At 45.2% G+C, this 18,522-nt stretch overlaps 1 protein-coding gene across 6 annotated transcripts in view; it reads left to right on the top strand.

The window, feature by feature from the left end:
* The window catches only part of RHOBTB1 (Rho related BTB domain containing 1), a 176,343-nt gene that overhangs the window by 69,931 nt on the left and 87,890 nt on the right, over positions 1 to 18,522 (top strand). The window contains exons 1-2 of one of the 6 annotated variants that reach the window (XM_043985837.1): positions 16,139 to 16,205; positions 16,981 to 17,160. The exons of 2 other annotated variants lie outside the window; for them this stretch is intronic. The gene's annotated coding sequence lies outside the window, so the exon portion shown is untranslated. Of the gene's footprint in view, positions 1 to 16,109; positions 16,206 to 16,389; positions 16,571 to 16,645; positions 17,161 to 18,522 lie in introns of those variants that run through there. 3 more of the 6 variants (XM_043985840.1, XM_043985835.1, XM_043985834.1) reach the window with 3 other exon arrangements.

Here is an 18,522-nt window from a genome sequence, read left to right as displayed (position 1 = left end):
AACCTACGAATGAAATGACTATTGCCAGATATGGTCATTATGAAAATAGAGCTAGTAGTGCATAGCAGAGTGCTCCTCAGACAAGTACTATTTTCAGAGAGGTTGTTTGACTTACTGGATAGAGAGAAGGCCCTGGAGTCACAACCTGGGTTCAAGTGCCATCTCTGACACATGCCGGCTTTCTGACCCCAGCCAGACAAGTCCCTGAACCTCCCAGCATCCAAAGCAACTCTCAGAGACAGTGAGTCACAGAGCAGGCACCAATTAGCGTTAGTAAGGCGTTTACTCTATTGATGACATCAGAAGTCAAACAAAGAACAGCAGCAACAACAATAGCAGCTGTTATGCTGTGCATTTTGATCTATATTACATAAACCAGAAATGACAATCTATGGTATGAGCGTCATTGACTTTATAAAGTGGATTGTTTCAAGGAAATAAATGATTAGTGGTGACTCAGAACTCCATATTCATGAAGAAAGGGTTAAGATAGCACACACTACAGGGAAGTGGAGAGCCCTGGGTGCAGAGTGTTACATGCATTGGCAGATAAAATCATATTGTTGGTTTTGCTCAACTGGTAAAAGGGAGAGTAAAATCGAGGAAGGGGATATTGGGAAGTGACTGTGATGTAGAAATCACAAGGTATCCAAAAAAACATTTTTATGGAGAGAAAGAGAGAGAGAGAGCCAGAGAGCTCCTCAATGCCTTCAATGAATTCAGGTCATCAGACCTAGGTGAATTGGTGGATTTGTGATTCCTGAGCCCTGATGGGATCATCGTAAAGCTGCTAGAGAGGGGATAAAGATGGCAAATATATTAGGGGGCAGCTAGGTGGTACAGTGGATAAAGCACCAGACCTGGAGTCAGGAGGACCTGAGTTCAAATCCGGCCTCAGACACTGGACACTTGTTAGCTGTGTGACCCCGGGCAAGTCACTTAACCCTCATTGCCCCACCCAAAAAAATTTTTTTAAAGAAAAGAGAGATGGCAAATATAATCCCTATTTTCAAAGAGTAGAAGGAAGTAGATTCTTAAAACTGGCTTTTAAGTTTGCCATCCATTCCTGGTGAAATTCTGAAATATCTTATTAGAGTGTGTTGTTAGCATTTTAAAAGGGTAGCAATGATCTCTCAGAGGCAGAAGTGGTTTATCCTGAATTGGCCATGCCCAGACTAGTGTAACAGCTGATTGATTTGAATCACCACTGAGAGTTAGGGGATAAGGACCCCCAGAATATATTCAAGGGGAGGATGTTTGTGGAGAGTATGCTCTAGTTGCTGGGGAGATCAGAGAAGACTTCACATAGGGAAAGACCAGACTCAATGAAAAGGTTAGTGTCATCCTGAAAGACACTATCATTTCCTGTGGAATAGCCATTAGCCCTGCTCTGATAGCCATCGGTGACTTGAATGAAAACACTGAGAACATGGGGAAGGGCAGCATTTATTAAGCACCTACTATGTGCCAGGCCCTGAGCTAAGCACTTTACAAATATTATCTTGTCCGACCCTCACAACCACCCCGGGAGGTATGTGCTATTATTCTTACCAGTTTATAGTAGAGAAATCTGAGGAAAACAGCAGTTAAGTGACTTGCCCAGGGTCACACAGTGTCAGAGGCCATGTTTGAATTCAAGTCTTCCTGAAGAACATGGACTTCCTGTCCAGTGTTCTGTCTAGTAGAACAGTTACTGAATTTGCCAATGATACCATCCTGGACATTATGGATACCATAGCCACCTCAGGATCCCAAAAGACCTCAGCAAGCCAGAAAAGCCAACTCATAAGATGATGAAGCTTACTAAGGAAAATGGATTTTTAAAAAAATACTGGAAGTATAGGTGATGAAGGAGACATGGCCACACAACTATTCATGTACAAAAGACCTGGAGTTTCAGTGGACTTCAGAGTCAACCTGAGTCAGCGGCACAATATGACACCCAACAAAAGCTTCTTGATGGGGCGGCTAGGTGGTGCAGTGGATAGAGCACCAGCCCTGGAGTCAGAAGGTCCTGAGTTCAAATCCAGCCTCAGTCACTTAACACTTACTAGCTGTGTGACCCTGGGAAAGTCACTTAAACCTCATTGCCCTGCAAAAAAGAAAAAGAAAAGAAAAGAAAAGAAAAGCTCCTTGATCATAGATGGAAATGATAGCCTCTCAGCACCTTGCCCTTATCAGGCCATATTGGGAGTCCTGGATACAGTTCTTGGCACAACATGTAAGGAAGTAAATGGAGATGCTGGAGGACAACCAGGCTAACAGTGAGAAGCCTGGAACCTTAAGGAAATGTTGAGAGTAAAGAAGATAAGATTGGTTTGGGGGAGAGGGTCAAGGCAAGATGATGATAGCTGCCTTCAATTATTTGAAGAACCCTCCATAAAAGAGAAATTAGACTTATTCTGGTTGGCCCTAGAGGGGCAAAAACAATGAGCAAAAGTGGAAAAGAGGCAGATTTAGGGTCAATAGAAACAAAAATTTCCTAACAAGGGGCAGCTATGTGGTGCGGTGGATAGAGCACCCGCCCTGGAATCAGGAGTACCTGAGTTCAAATCCGGCCTCAGACACTTAACACTTACTAGCTGTGTGACCCTGGGCAAGTCACTTAACCCCAATTGCCTCACTAAAAAACAAACAAACAAACAAACAAATTTCCTAACAAAAGTATCCAATAACGACATGGGCTGTTTCAGAAAGTAGTAAGTTCCCCATGGCTAGAGGTCTTCTAGCCAGAGTTGACCAAGGACTTAGTCATCTGAATCCCTTCTAGTCCTGAGTCCATGATACATCTGACTTGTCAAACATAGTCTAAAGGGATTCCTGCTCGGGTTAGATTAAATGATGATGTCTGAAGTCCTTTCTCACTCTAAGGTTCTATGATTTTGTGTTTTATTACCACCAAATGGTTGTGTATCAGGACAGCTTAATAATGTCAGCTCCAGCAACAGACTTTAGGAGGAAATAGAGATTGCAAATTGTCTTCTTTGTTGGTTAATTGTGGCCATATTAATCCATCCATTCATTCATTCATTCATTCATTCATTCATTCATTCATTCATTCAGTTTGTTTATTTGCAAAATCTGTGATTTCTTTGTCATAGGAAGTCCTCTTCCATGGACTATCAATTAGCGCCTTATTCTCAACTTTTAGTCTTAGAGGTCACTGAGAATTTAACTGTCTTGCCCAGTATCACATAAATATGAATCGGGACCTGAACCCAGGTCTTCCTGCCTTTGCAAACAGCTTTCTTTCCCCCCCTATTTATCTATCTATCTATCTATTTATCTAGGTATCTATTTATTCATTCATTTATTTGTTTGTTTAGTTGGTTGGTTTTAAGTATTTTATTATTTTCCAGTTACATATTACATATAAGGATAGTTTTCAACATTTGTTTTCACAGGATTTTTAGTTCCAAATTTTCCGCCCCTTCCCTTCCCTCCCTCCTCCGCAAGAGGGAAAGCAGTCTGATATAGGTTGTATATGTACAGTCACATTAAACATATTTCTACATTAGTCATCTTATGAAAGAAGAATCAGAGCAAAAAGGAAAAACCTCAAACAAGAAGAAAAAAAAACAGTCCAAAATAGAAACAGTATGGTTCAATCTGCATTCATAATTCACAGTTTTTTTCTGGATGTTGAGAACATTTTCTATCGCGAGTTCTTTGAAACTGTTTTGTATCATTGCACTGCTGAGAAGAGCCAAGTCTATCTCCATTGTTCATCATGCAATGTTGCTGTTACTGTGCACAATGTTCTCCTGATTCTGCTCCTCTCAGTCAGCATCAGTTCATGTAAGTCCTTCCAGGTTTCTCTGAACTCCTCCTGCTCATCGTTTCTTACAGCACAATAGTATTCCATTACATTCATATACCACAACTTGTTTAGCCATTCCCCTATTGATGGGAATTTCCTTAATTTCCAATTCTGCAAACAGCTTTCTATTAACTATCTCATCTTACTTCTCTCTGAGTAATTTTTTCAAGCTTAAGTTCCTAGGGTTTAAAACTAAAAGGGGCGGGGCAGCTAGGTGGCGCAGTGGATAGAGCACTGGCCCTGGAGTCAGGAGGACCTGAGTTCAAATCTGGCCTCAGACACTTAACACTTACTAGCTGTGTGACCCTGGGCAAGTCACTTAACCCCAATTGCCTCACTTAAAAAAAAATAAATAAAATTAAAAGGTACCTTGGTCATCACTTCATTTTGTTTCTATGTATGGGTATTCTCTCTACTGAGGAAACTAAATCTCTTGGAGATTAAATGATGTGCTCACCTTTACAGAGCTAGTAAGTTTCTGAAGCTGCATTTGAACCCAGACCTTCCTAACTCCATAGCACCACCTAGCTGCCTATATACAAACTTTACTATTTTCCAGAGGGCAACCCAACCTGCCCTTATTCATTGTTCATTTGAGGTACATATACTTCTGGTTATAGGTTGTCCATCTAACTTCATAGGACACAAGAGGCATTTTTCATCCACTTTGTTTTTCCTAGTAGATAGTTAGATCAAAGTCTCTTATAGGGCACTATCATCCATTGCTTACTGCTGACCAAAGAACCTTCTGATTTGAAGATACTGAATTTGAGACCAGAGCCCTTGCCTGAATGAACCCTTGCCTCGCCTTTCTTTTTTTCATCCTAATTGATTGCAAGGGTCTAAAGGTCATGTTCTTCTTGGAAGAAGCATAAAAATGGATGCTTAGACCTTTAGCTAGATAATAGTGACTTTCCTCTAGCTGGACCAGAGCCTTCAGAACATAAGCTCACCTGCCCAATTCTATGTAATAGGAATTGATTAAGTGTATGGCAGGCAGCAGGCACAATGCTAGGCTCTAATGATACCAAAAAATGGCTCCAAAAAAGCTATGAGAAGACATTCCCACTGCTTTGCAGTAATGTAAGGGCCCTGAGTTTGGGACCTTGCATGTATTTTTCAGATATTTTCAGTATATTGATTGGTTTTCCTAAATTTTTTCTCCTTTTTTTCTTTTTTTTATAAATTTGTTATATCGCATGTTTCTCTAGGTGGGGGAGGAGAGGGACATCAAGAGAAATTCTGGTGATGTTAAAAAACAAACTATCAATAAACATTTATTTTAATAAAAAATGGAACTAAAAAATCAAGGCTCCCTGTCCTCATGCAATTTACATTCTGCTGGATAAAAGCCTCATTTACATAGCACTTTAGGGAGGCTAAATTTTGAGACATTATCTCATTTGATTCCCACAGCAGGCCTGTGAGGTAGGCTCTTCTTATACCCATTGTTTTTATTCTGGGACTAAACCTATGATTTCACTGGCACTGGGAAGGGGGAGACTTCCTCCACCAAGGATGAAAATGAACATGTCCTCTTTGAGGTATCATCTTAGAGAGTTACTTGAGAGCATTAAGAGGCTGCTTGTCTTGGCCAGGGCCTCTAAGGCAGGATTCAAACCCAAGTCTAACAAATTCGATACACTAGCAAACATTGCAATCTGCCGCTAAATTCAGTATAGGGAAGGTATTTATGTGTGTGGATGGGGTGGGGGTTTGAATCTTTTTAAAATCTTCTATTCCTGTGGAGGGGGCTACAGGGGAAGGATTTAAGATCTTTTATTAATCTGCATGTTCTGAGATGTATTTATTCCTGTCAATCCACTTTGAGACCCAATCATGGATTGTCATCCTTTAGTTCAAGGCTTTACAAAACACTGAGACTCTTCCCACATCTCTGACCCAAGGATCCACAGGCCCCAACTCTTACAAAGAGAGACCCAGGGCTCAGACTTAAAGGAGAAGGACCTCAAAAGCCCCTTGTTTTATGTCAGAAATGAAAGACCATCTGTGTTCAACGAGACCAATTTGGGGAAAACTTGGGGCCCTGCCATCTTCCTTTCAAACATACCCCATACAAAATCAGAAAGCCTTTGAGGCTGCTTATCTTACCTGTGGTAAGAGACTGAATCAACTCAAGTTTCTAGCAACTTCTCACTCAGAAATGCAGAACTTTCTGGGCTCTTAGCTCAGTCAGAGTGAGATCAGCTTTTTGTTCCCTGAACTTAGTTGGTTGTTAATTCTATTAACCATAGAAACATTGTCTATATTAACCCCTTTTAATCAAATTAAGAACCGTTTCAGTGGTTGATCTGCACAGTATGATGAAATGAGTTCTGACTTTGCTGCTTATTCCCTGTTTGATATTGGACAGATCACTTCTCTGGACCTTGTTTGGATTTCTTGGGGCCCTAAGGTCCCCTCTAACTCTATATTTACAATCCCATGATCCTCTTTATTCATGGCTACTGAGGATGGTGTCATGGGAAGAGTAATGGAGCTGGGTCAGAAGTCATTTATTTACTGATGCTCTGGGTTTACATAGATGGGGTTAAATCTTAGGGTACATCTCCTTTAAGATGTCTTGGGCTCCCTTCCCCATCTCCCATTTCTTCGGAGAATCTCAGAATCTGGGTCCTGTCTAAATTTCCCCAACAAAGGGAAAGGCCCCTCTACTCCTTTGCAAGCACTAGGGCTAACAAGACCAAATATAAGACAGATTTTATTTAGTTTGACTGAACACTCAAAGAGATTTCTGTCTCAGCAGTCTTGCTTTTAAGGTTAGCCTAAAGGCATAACTCATGGGTGAACTGCATCAATGTTAAGATATTAACCATGGGGCAGCTAGGTGGCGCAGTGGATAGAGCACCGGCCCTGGAATCAGGAGTACCTGAGTTCAATCCGGCCTTATCTGTAAATGAGCTGGAGAAGGAAATGGCAACCGCTCCAGGATCTTGCCAAGAAAACCCAAATGTGGTCACAAAGAATCAAACACCACTGAAATCACTCAACAACAATTTGTTTTATAGTTGAGGAAAACAATATAAAGAAAGGTTGTCCATTGACCAGAGGTCGACAAGTTAATTGACAGAGGAGTTGGGATTAGAAAGGGATCTACTAACTCCTGGTGTAGGGTTAATTCTTCCCCATCATCATGAATCTGATTGCCCACTTTTCTTTTCTTTTGCTTCTATTCTACCTAAAGTAGCCACTCTTAAAAAAAAAAAAATTCAAGGGCAGCTACGTGGCGCAGTGGATAAAGCACCGGCCCTGGATTCATTAGGACCTGAGTTCAAATCCAGCCCCACACTTAACACTTACTAGCTGTGTGACCCTGGGCAAGTCACTTAACCCCCATTGCCTCTCAAAAAAAAAACAACAAGAAATGTCCTTGGGTATTGATGCCCACACTTGTGGGAATGCACATATTTTCTTGTGAATTCTCTTTTCTTGTCTCTCAGATTGTCTTTGGTAGAAAGTTTCCATCCTTTGGAAGCTGCCTTCGGTGTTAACGTTTATTCCTCATGTTGACCCCAAAGCCCACCTTCCCCTCATTTTCAGGAGGTTCATTCAGAGGAAATTGAAATATCAAGTACTGTGATCTCTTCATCACGAATGTTCTTTCCAAATAGCACAAATCACAAGCCATCCAACCCTGTCCATCCCATGCAACTTTGGGCCATGTCCTCACTTAAGTTCATGGGCAGGGGGTCTGTACCATGGTCTAGAGACCCTCCTGTCTTCATCCATCCTCTACGCTAGTTATTTTGCACTCTTGTTCAGTCTCTGATCAAAGACCTTTTGAGATGGGGAAGCTGCTATCTCTCCAGGCACACTGCCTTTGGATGGCTCCCCTTCTTAGGAAGCTCTTCCTGGCATCAAGCCTGAAGCTGCCTCTCTGGTCCTGCCATTCATTGCTCCTACATCTCTACTCTGGGGCCAAGCAGAATAAGAAGGAAAGTCTTGTTCATCCCCAGACACACCTCAGCCCTGAGCTGCTCTTCCCTAATCCCCTTATTTTATTCTGAATGTGGAAACTGAGGCTCAGAGAGGTCAGATGACTTGGTCAAGCCCAAAGTGGTTGGAAATGGCAGCAGCAGGCCTTGAACTCTGACCCTTGGGCTCCCAATCCAAGAGCCCCTAACCTCAAGGAGCTTATGTTACACTGGGGAAATAAATAAATAAATATATATATATGTGTGTGTGTGTGTGTGTGTGTGTATACATATATACACATATATGTGTGTATGTATATGTGTATATATATATATACACACATATACAGATAGGAAAATGCAAGGTTATTCAAAGCAATTTGGGGATGAAGGAACAGCAGGAACATAAAGAAATCAGGCTTGTGAAGTAGGCAGCTCTTGAGCAAAATCTTGGAGGATGCTAGAAGATGTTCCAGCAGACAGAGGTGAAAGGAGGCTACCATTGAAGACAGCAGGAGGCACTGCCCGTGCAAAAGCAAGTAAGAACTAAATGACATTCTATGCATGGAGAACACCAAAGAAGACAGTTTGACTTGAATGGAGAATGCATGAGGGAAAGAGTCCTATGTAGGCAACTGTGTGGATGGTGTATTGAAAAGGAATGAAACCAGCTAGATACAAAATCAACCTACAGGCTCCTGCAAATCTCCTGGGAAGAAGGACTTTTGGCAGGCTGTGGGAGCCATGTGAGTCGTCAAAATGGAAAGGGGAGAGCACTCTTGTGGAAGAATAATTGATGAGACATTGTTCTCATCATCATTCTTGGAGTTTCAGAAACTGAAATTAATTCAAGCCTGGCCAGTGCTGACTGCAGAGAATGCTGACTCTCAATAATGTTTACTGGGTAGCATGAAGTGGAACTGGGCCCCTGACCTCCTATAGTCACTGGCTTATGCCTTGAAGCAGAGGGATTTAGACACTCTTTTATGGTTGATCCAAAGTAGTTTAGCTACTGATGCCACTCATGTGTGACTAGCTGTTTCTGAACTTAACTAATGGCACGGGCGGGCAAGTTTACCACTGGGGTGGTTTCCTATCATCTAAAACATTCCTGTTTGCCCAAATATTAACAGAGGCAATGAATGACCCTGTGGCCACAGCTCAATGCTCAAAAAAGGAAGTCAGCCCTTAATGGCTTTGAAGGCAAGGAGCCATTGTGGAAGGCATGGTGCCAATTAAAATGAAGCCTCCAAACTTATCTTCCTTGTGGGGACCAAGTCCTGTGCAGCCTCCCAGGAAGGAAATCAACTCTCATTAGGGCCTTAGCAACCTAATCTGACGGTGTTGCTAGAGCAGGCCTATTTGTTTTTAAATAAACCTTTATACAGCAAAGGACCAGGTATAGTAAATTATAACTAATGGATAATTATGACTCATAGCTTAGGGGCCCAATCAAATGGCTGAAGCTTGAAAGATGTCTTAATTGAAAACCAGGAGAGCATAGGACCATAGACTGTTGCTTGAAGGAACCTCAAGGGTCAGGCAGAGCCAATCTCCCTCATTGTACAGATGGGAAAACTGACTCTGTGGAAGTTCCAGTTTACCGACCCTTTAAATGGACATAATATACTAGCACTTGCCTCTCAGGATCATCATGAGGGCTTTGCAGACTTGAAAGTGATACCTGCATGTATGTGTGTATTGGAAATTGATGTGACTGCAAGCCAGTGTCAGAACCAAGTACTCTGGTCTTGTCACTACCTAGAAAGAAAGAATCATGCGGTTGGCAGAGGAATTATGGGGGAGGGAACCAATGACAGGAAGTCTGTGTCCTCTCCTAGCTCTCCAGGCTTTCCTCTATAACCACACTTTCCTTACAGCGTGCAGATGTCTCTAAGTTGGGCCATTCACAGATATTTATACTGGGTCATCCGGCTTTTTTTTTTCAATCAGTGGACAGGTTCTTCCTCTAGGATCTCTTCAATCCCTCTGTCCTCTTCCCTCCATCCACCAGCCACACTTATCCTTCAGGTCCTCTTTATCTCTCACCTAGGTCACTCTACTACTCTGCTGATTGTTCTCTGGTCCTCGATCAAGTAAACTCCCTAAGGCGCTTGTCTGATCTCACTGACTCCCTCCCTGGCTGAAAAATCTTCAGTGGCTCCCTTTTAACTAAGAACTACTTCTCTTGTGGGCATTTCACACACGGGCCTCTCCGGACTGGTTCTACCTAACTCGTGTAGCTATTCCCCCTTTTGTGCCCCGCTTTCTGGCTGATGTTCTTATATTCTTCACCTCCATATAATCTGTGCTATGTTCCTGGCACATAGTAAGTAAGCCCTTACTAAGCGCTTGTTAACTGACCACCTCCACCCTCCGTCCGTGGCTGCAATTGCTCCCAGCCACTCCTCAGCTTGTCACTTCTTCCTCCTCCATCCCAGATCAAAATCCTACCATCATTTTTCCCTAACAGCCAGTGAAAGTGATCTCTCCCTCCTCAGATGTTCTTAGGACACTATCTGGATCTCTGCTTTAGACTCATTAGGTCATCATTGTGTGCATTACATTACTCTGTGGGAGTGTGGGTGTGGGTGTGGGTGTGGGTTTGGGTGTGTGCTTGTTCCTAGATCTACTGGGGAAACATACAAAAGGGAGACAGTTCCTGCTTTCAATGAACTTAAATTCTACAAATAATGTAAGCTGATGGGTAATAAACAGCACACAGTTCTATTTGCCAAAGTCGATTGGTTATTTTGACTAAGATTCTCATGTTAGATCTGGAAGACCTTTACCCCTGGCAAGGAAAGATTAAATTACAGGGTATGATTACCACTCACTAGTCTGAAAATTTCCTGGAGCAAGAATCTAGATTCTGGCTATTTATATAGTGCCTGATGCCTATAACGGCGCCACTCTCTGATTTATGGCTGAGGAAACAGAGGCACAAAAAGATTTAGTAAGTCACACATGGCCAAACAGCAGCTTAGTGTCAGAACAAGGATTAAAATACCCGACTCAGAGTTTCTGCTCCTGCTAGTCCCTACCACCCCCACCGCCACTCCCCAACCCATGGGGAAGACATTTTAAATGCCTGCCAAGGGAGCCTATGATCTTGGTAAGCAACAGGGCTGGAGCCTACAATAGACACTGGGCTATGCATGCTCCATTTTGCCTAAAACATATTCCTGAAAGGCCATCTCTAAAACTGTTTTTTCCCCCAAATTGAATGCTAAATGCACGAAAAGGGAGAAGCTGAATGTTTCCAGGGGACTTCCTCCAGTAAAACAAAGAATCCTTTCGAAATCATTTCCCTTTACGGATACCTCTATTTTGTAAGGTCAACTTCTGATGCTCCAGGATTTCTTTTAAGTAGGTACACATGTGCTCTTGAAAGATTTTGTCTTGACCTCCCTTCTTGGGGGTGGAGGAGAAGGATCAAAGGCAGGGGTCTAGCCTGCTTCCTTCCCTAGAAGTGGTGCCCAGCAGTATATTGGAGGAAACACTTCCTGCTTAGATGATCAAGACCGAATGATGGTAGAATGGGGAAAATAAGGATTTTTTTTTTTTGAGAAATTTTGAAGTCATTGGAAAATGACAAAAATAAAAGCAACCTTCACTCAACCCACACAAACAATCCTCTCACGACATTTGTTGCTGTTGTTTGTCCTTCATTCTCAAAGAGAACCATGACATTGGGAAGTGATGTCATGACTCTCAGTGAATTGGATTTGTGAGGGAGGGCTGTGCAAAGTCACCAGCCTCATTCTCTCCTCTGGAGCCATGTGGGTCCAGTGGCAAGATATACATTAGAACTACTGGAGCTTTTAGGCAATACGGATTAAGTGACTTGCCCAGGGCCACATAAATGTTTGAGGTAAAATTTGAAGTCGGGTCCTCCCAACCTCTGGACCAGTGCTCTATCCACTGTACTACCTAGCTGCTTCCCCCAACCCCATACACACACACACACACACACACACACACACACACACACACACACACACACACACACACACGGTCATAACCACACAGTGAAAAAGAGTACTGAATTTTAAATCCAGATTTCTGCTTCTTACTACTAACCTATGAAGACTTTTGCCAAATCCCTTAACCTCTTTGACCTTCAGTTTCCTTATTATAAATAGAGTGGCTTAAACTGAAGGATTTCTTCCACCTCTAAATCTGTGAAATTAGGGCTGAGGTTTCAGCCTATAAAAAAGAAGTCTTAGGGAAGCAAGAGTTTGATGACAGTATATATAATAGAAGTACCCAAAACATCCCTTTTACAAGTGGAACCTAACAAAAAATATACCTCATTTGATAGAAAATCATAGATCACAAGTCCCGTACGCAGATGTTACATTTACTTTTCAGCCAGAGAATTGTAATTAGTGCAAAACAGAAGCACTTATTTAATAAAACAGTGCATAGCAAGAGAAAAGTACCAATCAAATGTCCCCCATCAATCTGAGCGAATTTTTCCCACAAATCACACTTCATCAATGGAAATAGTGGACCAACCTAGGAAATACACTGAAGAGTACCTATACTACTGTATAGTAAGCACATATATGAAACATCATTCTTCATCCATGCAAATGATAGATGTGTGTGTGTGTTTTCTAACAATGGTGCTTGAAAGTGTGGTCTAGGGAACCCCTGGACATGCCCCAAGACTCCTTTTTGGAGGGTTTTGAACTAAAAATTACTTTAATAACAATACTAAGATGGTTTAATTTCTAAAACAGAAAATATAGTTATAATTCCACATAAACAAAGAGGACTTCATTAATTTTTTTAGAGTCTAAAAGGGTGTGGCTCCATGACCAAAATACCTTTGTTTTTGTTTTTGTGTTTTTTTGCAGGGCAATGAGGGTTAAGTGACTTGCACAGGGTCACACAGCTAATAAGTGTCAAGTGTCTGAGGTTGGAGTTGAATTCAGGTCCTCCTGAATCCAGTTTCGGTGCTTTATCCACTACACCACCTTAGCTGCTCTGGTTTTGTTTGTTTGCTTTTGTTTTGTTGGGTTTTTTAAAAAAATACCTTTGAGTACCATTGGCCTAAGACATTGTAGGCATTAACTATTTTAGTGAGAGTACTGTAGTTAGATTAAGGAGAAACACTTAGCTTTTCACTTTTCATAAAGAGAGGAAAACCTAGAAACTGACAGGTTTTGACTATTCAGCTTTTCCCCCTCCAGAAAGAGGATTCTTGCCTCCAGAGGCCAAGCTTTTTATTTACTTTTTTAAATTTTATTTTATTTGGGGGGGGGGAGGCAATGAGGGTTAAGTGACTTGCCCAGGTCACACAGCTAGTAAGTGTCAAGTGTCTGAGGCTGGATTTGAACTCAGGTCCTCCTGAATCCAAGGCTGGTGCTTTATCCACTGTGCCACCTAGCTGCCCCCTGGCCAAGCTTTTTAGAACACAGAACACCAATCAATTATGTAAGAGCCTGTTTTAATCTGTCTTTTAAGCTACTGTGTTTGGTGGCCTTGTCTCAAAGTCCCAGACAATTATCTCTGACTTAGGGTTAGAAATAACTTCTAGCTCTGACATAACCCTGTAAATGTGTATTCTTTGTTTTTGAATCCCATTTCATGAGTATGGGAAGATCTGCTTTAAAAAACACTTATAAGATATGTTGGTCCCCCAATTTGATCAACAACACTATCCTGCCTCCAAGATCCTGACCTTGTGAATAGGGATTGTTTGATCCTTTATATTTGTAACTCCAGTGCTTCTGAGGAGTGCAATGTCTAAGCAGATACATGGAAGGAGACAGGGACAGACACACACACACATATGGGAGAGGGGAGGGGGAGAGATTAATGTTAAATATGTCTTGAATTGAATACTCTGATGCAAATGAAAGGAAAAAGAGAATAAGCAAGAACTAAAAAATTCCAGGTAGTAGAATTAACCCTCCAACCAATCTTGGGATCCATAATATCCCTGACTTTATGATGTACATTAGGCTAGCAATAAGAATACTAAGAAATACTTTGCTTTCTCAAGAGATTGATATAGAAGCAGCAACAATTGTTTGAAGAGTTTGTAGAGTAATATATCAGGCAAGATAAATGTAAGGGAAAACTTTTTTTCAATTTGAAATATCCAAGGTATGGAAAGGGTGTAGCCCCAAGAGCTTGTGGATTCCATTTCATTACAAGTCTTTATGCTAAGGATGAATGCTACCATTGTTGGGGAGGATTCTTGGATTTGATTAGATAGATTCTGTGAATATTTTTCCATGTACCTCCCTGCCCTCCCTCCCCCAAAGTTACACATATATACACTTTCATATTAGAATGGAAGTGATAGAACCAGGGAATACCACACAAGCAGCAAGAAACATGATTGACACAGACACAGACACAGACACAGACACAGACACAGACACAGACACAGACACAGACACAACTTCCCCCTCAGTGACAGATGAGATGAGAACAATTTGTCCCAATGGCCATGAAGGCAGCTGAAGCAGGCACTGTAGAGTTGTTGGAGCTTGGTCAGATTTTGAAGATCCCAAGGTCCGTCATCACCAGTCCTTTCGACTTTTGTCCTGCCACTGGACTTTGATGACTCTGGCAAAGAGAACGAGCCTGATGACTTTGTGTAACTCAGCCCCACTTAAATACAGTTCACAAACAAGTGATGCCATTGGTCCTCATTGAAAACAAAGGACAAACAAAAACAGATATAGATAAATATGTGTGTGAGAAAAGTAAAGCCATCTCTTCCCACAAAGAGGTTACATCCTAATGGGGGATACGGCATTATGAATACATACTAAATGCAAAGTAGCTTTGAGGGGAAAGTTCTAGTGTACTTGGGTCAGGTAAGATGCTTCATAGAAGGTAGTGTTTGATATGAAGGAAATCAGGGATTTGTTGAAAAAGAAGGTTTTCCTAGGCATGGAAGAACAGCCCTGTATCTTCCAGGGGGTGGTGGGGCAGGGCAGAAATGTGGGCTAACCTCCTGTGTGAAACAACCAGTAGGCCCATGTGCCTGGATCTTAGAGGAGGTGGAGGGGAATAAAATCTAAGAAGACTAGGAAGACAGGAAGGGTCGAGGTTCTAGAGGGCTTGAAATATCAGACCTCAGAGCAGCCCAGATCAAATCCTAGCAAGGCCCTTCATTTTGCAGATGAAGAAACCAAAGGCTCCCAAGGCTTGGTGATCTGAGAAAGGCTACAGAGAGCCAGAGAAACCAGTGTGGTCCGTTTTGGGCTTCCTCACCCAAAATGCCCTTCACAGAGAGCCCTGATAGAACAGATGTGCAAAGCCAACTGTAACTGCCTGATCAGCATGGGCTGGCTCTGTGTGCTGTTACTTTCTAACAAAGCTTCATAAGGCATTATCATGGGTTTCCAAGAGAAAAGTAACAGATATCTTACAGTCTGGTCTCTTAACAATATCATGGCCTTCAGGAAGGAATGGGGTTACCCACTGTAAATGACCCTTTCCAGCATGAGGAGCAATGAGTAGTTGGGAAAATTAAACCACTGACAAAGTTTGATATGTTTGTGTAGCTCTTTGCATCAAATGACAAGTGTTCAGAAAGTTAGAAAGCCTCGGGATGGAATGGGATTGAGAAAAGGAAGGGACTTTATGGGCCAGAAGTCTCCTCCTCTTCTTCCAAAAGGGAAGACCCAGGCCCAGGGAAGCAAAGATGGGTTCCGAATAGCAACAAAGACTGCCTCCACCTCCACTCCCTTCCCTTGATCGAGAAGGCGGGAGAGGCCCTGGAGACCAGGGGTTAGAAGAGGGAGAACTAGAAGAGGGTTGGAGGACGGGTTGCCCCATCTCGCCCTTCCCCCACCGCGCCCCAATAAGGGGGCTTGTAGGCAAAGCAGTAAAAAGCCAGGAACTGGATGCAGAGAGGCAGCTTCGTCCCAAGGTGCCAGGCGGGAAGGGCGTGGGCGAACTTTTCTGGGCCCGGCCACGGGGCTGGAGCCCCCGTGGAACAGAACAGGAAGACCGGCAGTCCAGCCCTGGGGGAGGGGTGGAGCATGCCCCGAGCCTGGGGGCAGGGCTGGGGGGGCGGGGATCTCGGGGACCTCGGACGTTCGGGGCACATGTCAATGTTGGGGGGCGGGGGGGCCTCTCGGCGCGCACGCAGCCCCAGGCCGGGCCCGGTCACCAGGCCCTATTTTCATGAATGAAATCCAATGCGTGCCTATAAATAGCCGCGAAGGCTGCTCACGTCACAGTGGGAGCCGTGGCCGTGGCCGCCGCCGCCGCCGCCCACTCCCTCCTCCCTCCTCCTCCTCTCCCCCTCCTCTCTCTCCTCCCCGCCCCCTCCTCCACCACCTCCCCCTCCTCCGCCCCCTCCCCACCCCCAGCCAGCGCAGCCGCCCGGGCGGGGCGGGAGGGCAGCAGGGCCGGGCCCGGAGCCCCTCGGGACTGCACAGGACGGGACGGGACCGGGCGCGTCGAGCGAGCGGGTGAGCGTGCGCCCAGCAGCGGACGGCAGGCAGGCAGGCCGGCTGGCCGGCCGGCCGTGCGGGCGGGCGGGCGGGCGGCAGGAAGCCAGCCGGGCGGGCCGGCGGGCAGGGGAGGGGCGGGCGTGCCATGCTGCTGCTGCTGCCGCTGCCGCCGCCTCCTTTGTGCAAAGTTGGGCAGCGGCTGGCGGGCGGCGGCAGCGCGCGGCGCCCCGTGCGCCCCCGGGCTCCGAGCTGTGGCTGCTAGAGCGCACGCCCCCGGCCCCGGCCCCGGCCTGCCAGCCAGCTGGCCCTGCCTGTGACCCGCAGCCTGCAGACCACCGAGCGCCGCCCCCGGCTCCAGGGCTCCCGGGCTCCAGGGCTCCAGGGTAGGTTCTGTTTTGTGGGTCCGTTATTGTCCCAAACTTCCGGAGCAGCCGCGGCTTCCTCGCTGGCCGGTACCCCTACCGCCCTTCCTTAGGGGCAGAGGCGTCTTCGGTGCGGCTGACCGTGCCCCTGCAGACAAAGGGAAGTGACAGCTGCGCCCCCACCCCCTCCCCCAGCAGGGGGCCACTGGGCTCCAAGAGGACACCCCCCCAACAGGTTGCACCGCCCCCTTCCCTGCCCCCCACATGCCCCGGTTCTTCAAAGACGGGGCTTCCCCGAACCCTCCGAAATGGGGCTGGTTCCTCCCAGTGCCCCGCATGACAAAGGGCTGCGCTCTGGCACGCCCCGAGCACTCGGGAGGCATGGATGCAGGAGAAACCATCTCTGATTGCACTTGGCACCCTCGGGATAGTTTACCGATCAGCCCGGAGTTTGGTGCTCCCCCACCCCCCACTCCTGCCCGTGCCTGTGGAGTCTGTTGTGGATCGCTGTGACAACAGCTGAGGGCCGATGCCATGCATGAGGGGCTTGGAGATCCCACGGAACCTCACCCCGGTCCTCAGAACTCTCCGAGGGGGCTCGCCAGGGAAAGGTACGGGGATGAACGGGATTTCCACCGCAGGAGACCCGGGAGGAAGGGGGAGGGGAGGAATTTTAAGCATTCCAATAAATTGCTCTGTTGGCTGGGCTGTCTCTATCCCTTGCGATATCAAACATCTCAGTGCTGAGAAATGTCAATATTTGGACTTGAGCGAGCCAGAAAGTTGGAGCAGGAGAGTCAGGCAAAGGGTCCTGGACTTGGCTTGGCTCAGGCGAACCCAAGCTGTGCATTTGGAGCTGACTGTACACATCGGCCCAAGTTTGATCCAGCCACTGTCCAGGGCAGATCTAGGAAGGGAGGCCCGGAGAATGGTCCTGCCATGGGACTCCTCCTCCTCCTCTTCCTCCTCCTCCCCCGCCCCTCCCGGAGGACTCTCCTGGGGCCCCCAATTAAATGTCAGTCAGCAAGCATTCAGCTGGTGCCATGTGCCAGGCACTGTGCTAATCATCTGTGGAAAGACAAAGAAAGGCAAAAGCAGCCACTGCTTTTAAGGCATTCCCAATGCAGTGGGGGAGATAACAGTGCAAAGACCTCTCTAGGTACAAGATATACAGGGGAGATAGTCAGCCTGAACTGGCTGGCTGGCTCACTCAGCACTCCTGCTCCTCCCCCTGAGCTCCCCCACTCATGCTTTCACTGCTTCCTTTCAATTTTGTTCTTGCTTTTACTTCTGACGCTTATCTGTTCTGGAAAAGATCAAGCTGCTTCATTTCTGGTCAACTAGCATCCACCTGCCTGCCCCCAGTTAGGGGAGAGGGAGCCAAAGTAGATTCCTTGGATTTCCTCTGGGCAAGTTTCTGGCTCATGGAGACACTGTGTTTACAAACACTTGTCAGAATCAGGGAGTTGCTTCTAACTCCTCCTAAAACTTCTCAGAGGCCTATGGGAACCGGTAGCTACCAGACTGTAAACAGAACTGAGCATTTTCAATGTAAACAGAGACAGCAGGCCAGGCACACACCTCCATAGGTGAATGAATGAATGAATGAATGAATGAATGAATGAATGAATGAATGAATGAATGAGTTGGGCCACTGATAGCTCCAAAAGAAAGCAAACTGCTTCTTTTCTGAAAGCTGGACAGCTGAAATGCATGCTGAGTTTGCTAACGTGCTGTGTTGTGACATCAGGAAACTTTTCTGTAAGTCACCCCCCCCCCACCCCTGCCCCTGCTCCTGGGGATTGTCTAACCCATCCCCTTTGGTTTACAGAGGGGGAAACTGAGCCCCAGAGAGATGAAATAACTTGTCCAAGTTCATGAAGATGATAGAGGTAGGATTCAAACCAGATTCTCTGATTGCAAATCTAACAATCTTCCTGCTCAAATAATGTGGAATGAAGTCTGCAGAGATT

Source organism: Dromiciops gliroides, chromosome 2 (genome assembly GCF_019393635.1).
Source record: "Dromiciops gliroides isolate mDroGli1 chromosome 2, mDroGli1.pri, whole genome shotgun sequence".
In the NCBI taxonomy this organism is placed as follows: Eukaryota; Metazoa; Chordata; class Mammalia; order Microbiotheria; family Microbiotheriidae; genus Dromiciops; species Dromiciops gliroides.
Note: the sequence above shows the minus strand (reverse complement) of the source record. Positions and strands in the feature narration are given on the sequence as shown.